Here is a 10,386-nt window from a genome sequence, read left to right on the forward strand (position 1 = left end):
TAGGAAACCACCTTGGAAAAGCCTTGGACTTTGGGATGGTCACAGCTGCCAGAGAAGCCCAGGGCAGGAGGGTTTTGTGAGAGGAGACCCGTTGAGCCACTGAAAAGAGAGTCTCATAGGGAATGAGGACAATGAACTGATAGAAGGAGGCGTGTGGAGAGAAGGGGGACAGGGAGGCAGGCGGCCATGACGCTGCTGTCCTGGCAACTTCCCAAGGTTAATCGAGGGGCACAAGAAGCCTCTGCAACATTCCAGCAAGAGGGGAGCTGGTTTGAAAAGAGCATTTGCTGTGGGGAGAAGGGGCCTTTCTCTACCCTATGCTGCTGTTCTTTTGTGGAGGTTCTTTGAGGCATGAGCCCTGCAAAAAAGCAGGGTGGGGGCGCGGAGCAGAGTGGGTGATTTGCCATTCATCATTCAGGCAAATGGTCTGCCCTCGGCAGACACGAGGGAGGTCAGTGGCCAGTTCAGTTGCCTTTGGCCCCCTAAGGTGATGGTAGCTGGGAAGCTCTATACATGGAATTCCAGACTCATTTTGCTCCCATGAATGATGGGTATTTAGAGAAAGGCACAAAAAAAGGGAAGGGAGAAGACTGAGCATCAACTGAAAATTAGTCAGTGGCTTTAGGGGAGGGGACATGAGTTAGTCACAGTGTAGGAGAAAGTGTTGATATTCTGTGAGGTCAGGGCCCTGTGTCTAGGTTGAAGGGCTTGGCAAGATAAGAACACCAAGGATTTGGTCACCGGGTATGTTAATATGACTCTCCACAAACAAACACACTCACAGGAAACACACTGCACACACACCCATTGTAGAGACTCACACACATGTGCACAGTCATGCACATAAAAATGCAAAACACTCTTATGTCCACAATCACAGGTAGAACCTCTTCAGAAAACTACCCGTATGCTATATTTATATCTGTATATACCTACAGAGCCCTCACCCTCTTCACTGCCCACATGGGCAAGTGTTTGCCATAATCTTTCACATCACAAAACCAACACACTAGCCCCGTACTTCGTTTTTTGGGATTTCCTCCTTCTAAAAACCAGAATTCCCAGCATGGATACTCTAGAACATTCTTCTCTACTTACAAAGTCAGGTCCCACATGGACTTTCCACATGAAACCTACCTCCCTCAAAATCACACTGAGTCCAATAATCAGGTTGCCCTAGGCTTCACCCCTACCTTTACTCCTATCTTCAGGGGTCCCCACTCCCCTGCCTGTGACCACCACCTGTTAAGGAAACTAAGTAACAGCCACCAGCAGGTGGCGCTAGCAGGAGACATCATGTAACCAAGATTGGTATTAATGAAAACAAATTCACATCTCTGTGAGGCAAAGTAGTTATGGCAGTGTGAGACTCTCCTTATTGTGTTCTGGGTCGAGACCAGTAAATGGAGCTACCAAGAAGAGAAGGGCTAGAAAATCCACCTCCAAGGGAAAGGAGGCAGAAGACGAAGATGGGGCGCTCCACAGAAGGTGGGAACTCAAGATGAGGGCCAGAAAGGAGGAAGGGACAGACGAGAGCCAGCTTCAGTGTGTACGTTCTTGCTTTGTGTGCACATGTGTTCTTGTCTTAGTGTCTTTTTTTAACATTTACTTTTTTTTTAAAGATTTATTTATTTATTTATACAAGAACCAGGGTACAGGCCAGATTCGTGGGTGAGAGGATTCACCAGAGCCAGAGCAGGGAACAGAACAGGCAGACTGACGAAATACACTGCTGAGGGGAGCAGCGGGCACGACAGGAGAGGTCTGCCGCACCATGTGGGACCCTCGCCGGCCAGCCAGGATTGAACCAGCGCTGCAGAGGCTTCGGACAGCTTCACAGCCCGGTGCTCAACCACCTGCACCACCGGGGTTGGCCCTCTACATGTCCTTTTGAGTGCTGTGCTATAATGCTGGTGGTTACTTGTGTATAGCAAATACGGGAGAAGTATGAATAGGCTTGAGAGAGTGGGGTGTGTGTGTGTGTGGTGTGTAGTGTGACTCAGGAAGGGATAAAGATGAAGCCAAGCAAACTAGACTCTTCACAAGTACAGCACCACCAGCAGCACACACAGCACAGTTGTTAGCCCCCTCCCACACACTCTTCATACCACATACACTCCAGGGACATATACACACTCTCGCACCACCCACACAGACAGGTGCGATGATGCCATGTACGGACCTGGCTGCCCACACACTTTCACACATCTATACGGGTTCTGCACAAAACACATATAGATGCAGTCAACACGCGCGCTGACACCCCTGCATACATTGGCTTTGCACACACTTGCACATGTGTACACACTTGCATATTTTGTGATGTATCTGTACATTCTCAGCAGCCCCCCATTCCCAGGAAAGGGGTCAGGAAATGAGGTATCACTCTCATTTCTGAGCTGTTAGGAGTCAGCGTGAAACCCAAGTGTCCCCTATGTGAGGGCTGTGAGGTTGCAGAGACAACCCATGTGAACACGCCTCTGGCAGATCACAAGCAGCTGCGTGGACCCCTCAGCACTGTGGACAGCGCCTCCACTAGCAGGGACCTGGAGCCCCGAAGCAGTTCTCAGGGGTACAGGACACTGAAGTTCCCTTAACAGCAATCAGAGGAGCAACTGGAGTCAAATATTTTCAAGTCCCAACTCCTTTGATTTTACAATCTTATAAAAGAGAATACACATTCCTGCCTCTCAGGGCTAAGGGTAAATGACTTGAAGATCATAGAGCTCCCAGCTCTATCTCCACGTACATAACTGCTCTGACTCACCTCCCTACACACCTCCAGATCAGGAGGTGAATAGTCTATGAAAAAAATATTGATTTGCTTGGTAATATTGCGTTACCTTGTTGTGCGACTGTGAGCTGGGTGATCTGGGTTCAGTCCTCAATCTTGACAAATTTTACCTCTGAGACTGAGACACACACCCCATCTGATCCTCTCTCCCCTTTTACTGACCTCTCATAATAACAGTGAACATCGATTGAGTTCCCTACATGCCCAGCCCTGTTATAAGCACTCTACAAATATTCAGTCACTGAATCCTCATGACAGAAATGATCTGTTATCATCCCCCGTTTTAAAGAAGTGAAAGCTCTTGCCTACAATCGTGCCAATAGTAGGAGCAGAGATGGGATTGGAACCTTTGGCTGTCTGCCTCCAGAATTCATGTTCTTAACCGTGACTTGTTGCTTCACGATATGCCGACTGCATCGTATGACATCATGGGTATAAAAAGTATTTTGAAGACTGCAAAGCATTACACAAATGTTAAGGTACATTGTTATGCATCGCAGCCTGGCTCATGCTATGAGTAATTGCACAAGGGGAACTGAAATGAATAAGGAAACAGGATGGAGACGGGTGCCATCTGGGACTGGGGTGCCACACAGGAACAGCAACGGGTAGAAGATGTGCCCAAAGGGACAAACAGCCCTGAACCTCCTTTCATGACTTTGCCTCTTTTCCTTTGTCCATTACTCACTTGAAGGTCAAACTGCTTTGTGGAACATTAAGATCATTTTCAAGTCACATTGAGTTTTCTTAATTGTAACTATTGTCTCACCAGCAAAACTTTACCCTCCATGACCTCCATCATCACTCCTCAATCACAGGTCTTAGTGTAGAACATGTCACTTGCTCAGTGACATTTTTGAGACTCATGACTAAAGATCCACTGTGATAGCCCAGAGCTTCTTAGAGCAGGTCTCAGAAGTACAGTCCAGTACAGTCAGCAGACCCTGTGAATTAGAGAAATAAGTTAGAAGGAAAAGGAAAAGTATCCGATTATTTCGCTTATAAGAAGAATACAGGGAAACAGCTCAGGTTTTTTTTTTTAAAACAATATTTGCTTCCCCCCACCCCCTCAGATTGAATCCCCATAGAATTTTCTTCCCCAAGGCACCCGTGCACCATCACCGCAGTCCTCTGTGTTCCTCCGTCCCTCCCTCAGATCCCTTTCCCTCCTCCTCCCCTGCAGAATGGCTCTGATTTATAATTGTCTGTTTTTGCTTTGTTGTTGTCCACTGTGGAAAGCTGTCTGGAGATTCCTCAGTCTACTAAAAATGGAGCTACCATGAGATCCCTCAATTCCATTCCTAGGGAACTACCCAAAGGACAAAAAAACATTGATTCAAAAGAGCACCTGTACCCCTGTGTTTATTACAGCACTATTTACAATAGGTAAAACCTGGAAACAACCCAAATGCCCAAAAACAGATGACTGGATCAAGAAGAGGTGGCATATATACACAATGAAATATTATTCAGCAATCAAAAAAGATAAACTCATGCCATTCACAGCAACATGGATGGAGCAAGAAGGGATTATGCTCAGTGAAATAAGCCAGAAGGAAAAAGAAAAATATCTGATGGTTTCACTTATAATAGGAATATGGGGGAACCAAATAAGACATCAGTGTAAAAAAATAATAACAACTCAGGTGTTTTTTTTTTTAAGATTTATTTATTTATTTATGCATACAAGAGCTGGGGTATAGGCCAGAGATGCGGTGGGTGAGAGGATTCACCAGAGACAGAGTGGGGGACAGAACAGGCAGACTGATGAAATACACTGCTGAGGGGAGCAGCAGGTGAGCCAGGAGAGGTCTGCTGTGCCATATGGGTTGCTCCCTGGCAGCCTGGGGGATCGAACTCGTGCTGCAGAGGCTGGGGGCCACCGCTTCACAGTGTGGTCCTTAACCCCTTTCGCCACCAGGGAAGCCCAACAGCTCAGGTCTGAAAGCATTGTCATGCACCCTTCCCGCTGTGCACAGGGCTTGCACTCACTCCCACTCCCCTCCATCCCCCACCCTCCAGCTCTGTCCCTTCTCTCCACCTGCCTCCAGCAGACAGGATGCTCTGTTCGTCAAGTTTCCTCTCAGTGGTCCCTTGCCTTGAGCTGGAACTAGCTGAATCCTGACACCATCCCTTCTCCTTTCTTCTTCCTTTTTTTAATGTTGTTGTTCTTTTTTTTTAAAGATTTATTTTATTTAGGGCCTCCCTGGTGGTGTAGACGGTTGAGCACTGCACTGTGAAACTGTCCACAGCCTCTGCAGCGCGGGTTCGATCCTGACCGGCCAGCAAGAATCCCACATGGCACAGCAGACCTCTCCTGTCTCACCCGCTGCTCCCCTCAGCAGTGTATTTCATCAGTCTGCCTGTTCTGTTCCCCGCTCTGTCTCCGATGAATCCTCTTGCCCTCCCACGCATCTGGCCTGTACCTCGGTTCTTGTATAAAAATAAATAAATCTTTAAAAAAAAGTTTATTTTATTTATTTATGCATATAAGAACTGGGGCGTAGGCTAGAGGTGCAGGGAGGGTTGTGTGTGTGAGGAGTCACCAGAGACTTAGTTGGGAGCAGAACAGGCAGACTGACTGAAATACACTGCTGAGGGGAGCAGCAGGCGAGACAGGAGAGGTCTGCTGTGCCATGTGGATCAGCTCCCTGGCTGGGGATTGAGCTCAGGCCACAGTGGCTGGAGATAGTTTTGTAGCGCTGAGACTTTAACCTCTGCGCCAGCAGGGAGGCCCCCCTTCCTCTTCCTTAAGCAGCTTCTCTAAACATCTCCTGGGGTAACTGCTTTAGAATTAGCTGGGGCGCTGTTAGAATTTCAGATTCAGGGCCTCACCCCAGAACTATGGAATCAGAACCTCTGTGGGCAGGATCTGAGGACTGGCCCCCTACACACCCTCCTAGTTGGTGGGCAGGCACTTCACAGTCTGACCAACAGTTACTGCCCTAACACAGGAACCAGCCTCCAGATTTGTGAGTGTTACACTCTTTCCAATCAAGTTTTGCCCCAGATGAATAAAAGTCTTCATGCACTTGCACACCCTGTACCTTACTTGAGAGTCTCTGGTATAGGAGAAAAAACCCCTCTGACAGCCCAGAACTGGGTCTGGACTGTCTACCAGCTCTCCTGCTGACTCACTACGGGGGCCTTGGTGAGAGACCTTGATGTGTGCCTCCATCTCATTATCAATAAAATGGGACATGAGCCTTTTAATAATTATGCTGTGCTCCAAGTGAGAAATGAAAGTGAAAGCTTATTGGAAAGCTAGAGGTCTTCAATAAATGATATGTGTTTTCACTGGGATGTGAGCAATGCATGGGAGTAAAAGACATGGCGTCAGTAGCTGTCAGATATTCTGCTTCCATGCTGCAGATCAACAAGGGCCCAAACCCAAGGTGCTTGGTCTCCAATCCCCTCCAGTCCATGGCTCTCTGCTCAGAGCTCGTCCTGAGTCCAGTGAGGAAGGAAAGCTGACTTGGATCAAGGGAGAAGCGCCTGGGTCCCCATGCATGAGTCTGCTCTCCCGCATGCCCGTCTTCCCTGAACCACTGGCCCCATCAGGGCGGTGAGCCCAGCCCTCTGCATCAGCTCCTTTCCTTCTAATTACTCTTCACACACTCTGGCGCCAGGCCCTCCAACCAAATTACAATTGATTCTTCATTCCTCCTGGATCAATGCCATCGACCCTGAACAGGGAGGACAAACCCAAACTCACCTTCTGGGAAGCAAAACCCAGCGAAGAGACCTGACCCCCAAATTTTGCATGTGCGTGTACAGTGCACATGTGCACATGACCACACATGTGCCCAAGAAGGCATCTGGATGGGTTGGACACAGAATGCACAAAATGCACACCGAGATACCCACAGTCTACTCTGCTTGCCTGAGAGCATGCATGGGTCTCAACATGTGTGTAGGGAAGAACCCTCACACTCACACATGGAGACACATACACATGCCACAGACTAGAAGAGGAGACTTAGGGAGTCACAGACACATGTTCTGGCTTCTCCACAGCCCGCTTCCACCTGCCCTGCTGAGCTGCACACTCTCGACCACTGCCTGCCAGTCCTGGTGCCATGAACCCCACATGTTTATGACACAGGTGGGAGCAATAGCTCTTCTTGTAGGACTCTGGTGCCCATGCCTCTGGAATGTGCCCTGCCCACCAGCCCTTCAGGATGCTGGAGGAATGCCCAGCCACTGCCATACCACATAGAGCCCATTATAACTCAGCTGGGCTCTCTCTGCACCTCCATTCTCAGAGGCGCTCAGAGCACATCTGCACCTGAGGCCCCAAACATTAGGAAATGAGGTGCAAAGCTTCCCAGAAAAGGGATGGCCGCCAGCACTCCCATCTGACACAGATAAGAGGGTGCAAAGAGGAGAGGGCAGGATGGGACCACCCACTCTATATGGCAGATGCCCAAGGTCTCAGATTACACTGCCCCCTTCCTTTGTGGTCAAGGTCACGTACTCTCCCTCACACACACCCAGGACATGGATCTCGTGCCAGGTCCATCCGCGGTTCAAGTCACACAAACACAGAATGTCAGAAGTAGAAAATTCTTTCGAGATGATTAAGCCACCCTTTCCACATTCTCTAAATGCCCAAATTTCCTTAATAACCTTCTCAACAAGAGACCATCCACAATACTAAACATGTTCGCTGGAACATCTTGGGAGCAGAAAACTCTCAAGCAGCCAGTTTCCTGGCTGGCCAACTCTAAAATTCTCCCAAAATAGAGTCAAAAATATTCTTCCCTTTAATGTCCACCGATTGGCATGAAGAAGACAGAAAGCCATTTTAATTATAAATGCTTTGTCATTCTACGGAAGCCGCTTACAGGAAGGAGAATTATTTTACATCTGCACTCACAGATCTCAATAAGGGACTGTGCAGAAGTTGATGACTGAGACACAGGAGTAATCTGACCCTTGGAAGGATATGCAGGTGATTTGAAACTCCCACTTGCAAGGGGAGATCTTGAAAAAGTCCTAGACAGCTTTCAACCTATGGAGGAAGTCCAGTTTTAGTTTGGTCTTTAATTGTGTCTACTAATTTTCCTATATGACAGTGGCAAAGTTCTTCTTGGGCCTCTGTGGGTTCGGCTTCCCACAAAATAAAATGAATCAATATGATGATCACAGGTGATGATATATCTAAGTTCAGAGGAGACCATTTCGGTGCTGTGTATACACACCCCAAACCTTGGCTAACATTAGAATCTGAACCTTAGCACATAAAGTGGGAGCCTTTGAACTCCCTTTCTCCATGGGCACATTTTGAAGTTTCTCCACATAATCTATTGCCTCCCCTCACTTACAGAGAGCTTTTCCAACTCCTCCCTTGAGGGCCTTAAGACCATCAACTATGGCCATTGTGACCTCCACAACCCACTGGCTATAACTGCTCAGAATGAGGGGGATTGCTTTATCATTCATCAGTCACTTTCAGGCAAAACAACAGAAGGTCCATCGGATCAAAGAAAGAAGCCTGTGGGAGATCCTGAGAGCAGCTCTATCCCCCCCGTTTCATTTCCCACCACCACCCACCATCTACAGGGAAAGGTCAGAAAGCATTTCCCAAACCATCTTGCAGCTATGCTTCCGGGTGTGAATTAGTTCCACCCACTGCATGCACTGGCACAGGGCTTGGAAGACACGCAGGAGACTGAGATATCTTCCCGCAGCCTTGGCGGTGAATGTTAGCGTGTTCCTAATAGTCTCGCATGAGTTCCCAGTGTTCATTCTTCATTTTCCAAGTTTTAAAAACAGTAGCAACGGACTCCCCATCTGAAAGTCTAATCCCTGCATTTATTCTTCTATCTCAAGTCTCCAGAGACTTCTCTGGGGCCAGTGGCAATTCCAGCTTCTACGGGCTTCACCCCAATGGCTGTCTGAGTTCCAGCACTTCTGCATTGTTCTGGGAGTCATTCTCATTGTCTGAACATTGAAACTGTTTGTGTCCTTCCAACAATGGTGTACACCCCTAAGTTTCTCTAGTAAAGACTTTTCTGCTTGAAACCACTCTAGTAGAAATCATGTGCAGTATTGTACACTAGTGTGAACTCAATAAAGAAAAAAAAATCTCTGCAGTAGAGATTATTTCCTTCACTGAACCTTGACAAACAAAGCAAATGTGGGATAAGAGTAGGTTGGGTGTGAACTCAGTTCAACAAGTATTTAATGAACACAAATGATTTTCCCCGGCACTGTGCCCATGGGGGCTACAAGGCATCTAAACATGCAAGCATGTCAGGAGGTCCTGACAGGGTGGAGATGGCCAGGTCAGGGGGAGGAAGTTTTAGGGTCCCCCACCCCACCCCAAGCAAGCAACAGAGAGGTACATGGGGAAAAGGCAGCCTGCAGGGAGAGACAGACAGGGTCAGAGCCCGCCCCAGTGCTTGTCACCAAATAAACAGGCAACGTGCCTATGCTCTGCCTCAAGCTCAGCTTCTTTGCTTTGCTCTTTATCACTGATCCTCACCCTAAGGTCTTCCTCGATGTCCTCCTCAGTGCCTCTGCTAGCCTTCTTTCCACATGGTTCACAGCAAGTGTTCTGTGGTTTCCCATTCCAACACTTCTTCTTTAGCGCGTACACACACACACCGCACTGGAATAAACTATCAGTTTTAGGTCAGGACCCCTAAATGCAAACCTGAACCTAAGATACAGATTCTTACACAAGGGCGTTATTGAGGGAGGGCTCTCAGCAGGACTCTGAGAGCAGTGAGGAAAGTAGAACAGGCAGGGGAAGAAGCCAGGGGAGGATGCGCTTGCATCAGAAGTCTACCTTCAGCCTCCTTTCCCCTGGAGTTCTACAGCAAAAACTCCATGGGCCCAGAGAACAGTGCCACCTTGAGCAAAGAGGGCTGCTTTAGTCAGTCATTCTGGGAGAACCCCACCCCCATCCCCAAGTGGGGGAAGTAGCCTCCCAAGCATTCTCCTGCAGGAAAGGGTGCTGCCATGACCCACTGGTGGCCAATACCAGTAGCTGGGGTGGGTGTCTCAGCCCAATAAAAGGATCTGGGAGAAAGCCAACAGTAAGAGTTAGAAAAGAGCAAATGCACCATAGGATTCTTAGAAAATAAAAGTTGGGCAGATGGGGATCAAGGAAATGACAACAAGTTTCTGATGGAGTCACCTTTCTCCATTGGTTGAGCCACTGTTGGGTGAAACAGATTTTCGCCAAGACAGTGACAAGTTCATAACAAAGGATTGGTTAAGTTTGCAGGTTTTTGGAGATTAATAATGAGCTTATTAATTAAGTAACATAAAGCAGCAGGGTGTATTTTTTATTATATGCAACAAAAGGAGCTGTTGTTCAGACTGCTGTGAGTTCTACACCATGTGCTGGGACCTGTAGACCAGAGGGCACAGCAGGTGGGAGATAGCTAGAACTGGGCTCCGGCAAAAGGCATGTCCCTCTGCCTGAAATGCTGTCCAAAGACACATTTGCTTAGCACCTCCCAGGAGGCATCAGAGTGACAAGACTGTGAGGAGCTGTCTGTCCTTCCTCCCTCACTGAAGGCATTGCCGTTCCTTTCGGAAGCCCAGGATGAGTAAGAAAAGCCTTGTGTTAGGAACAT

The sequence above is a fragment of the Talpa europaea genome, assembly GCF_964194135.1.
Source record: "Talpa europaea genome assembly, chromosome: 12".
In the NCBI taxonomy this organism is placed as follows: domain Eukaryota; kingdom Metazoa; phylum Chordata; class Mammalia; order Eulipotyphla; family Talpidae; genus Talpa; species Talpa europaea.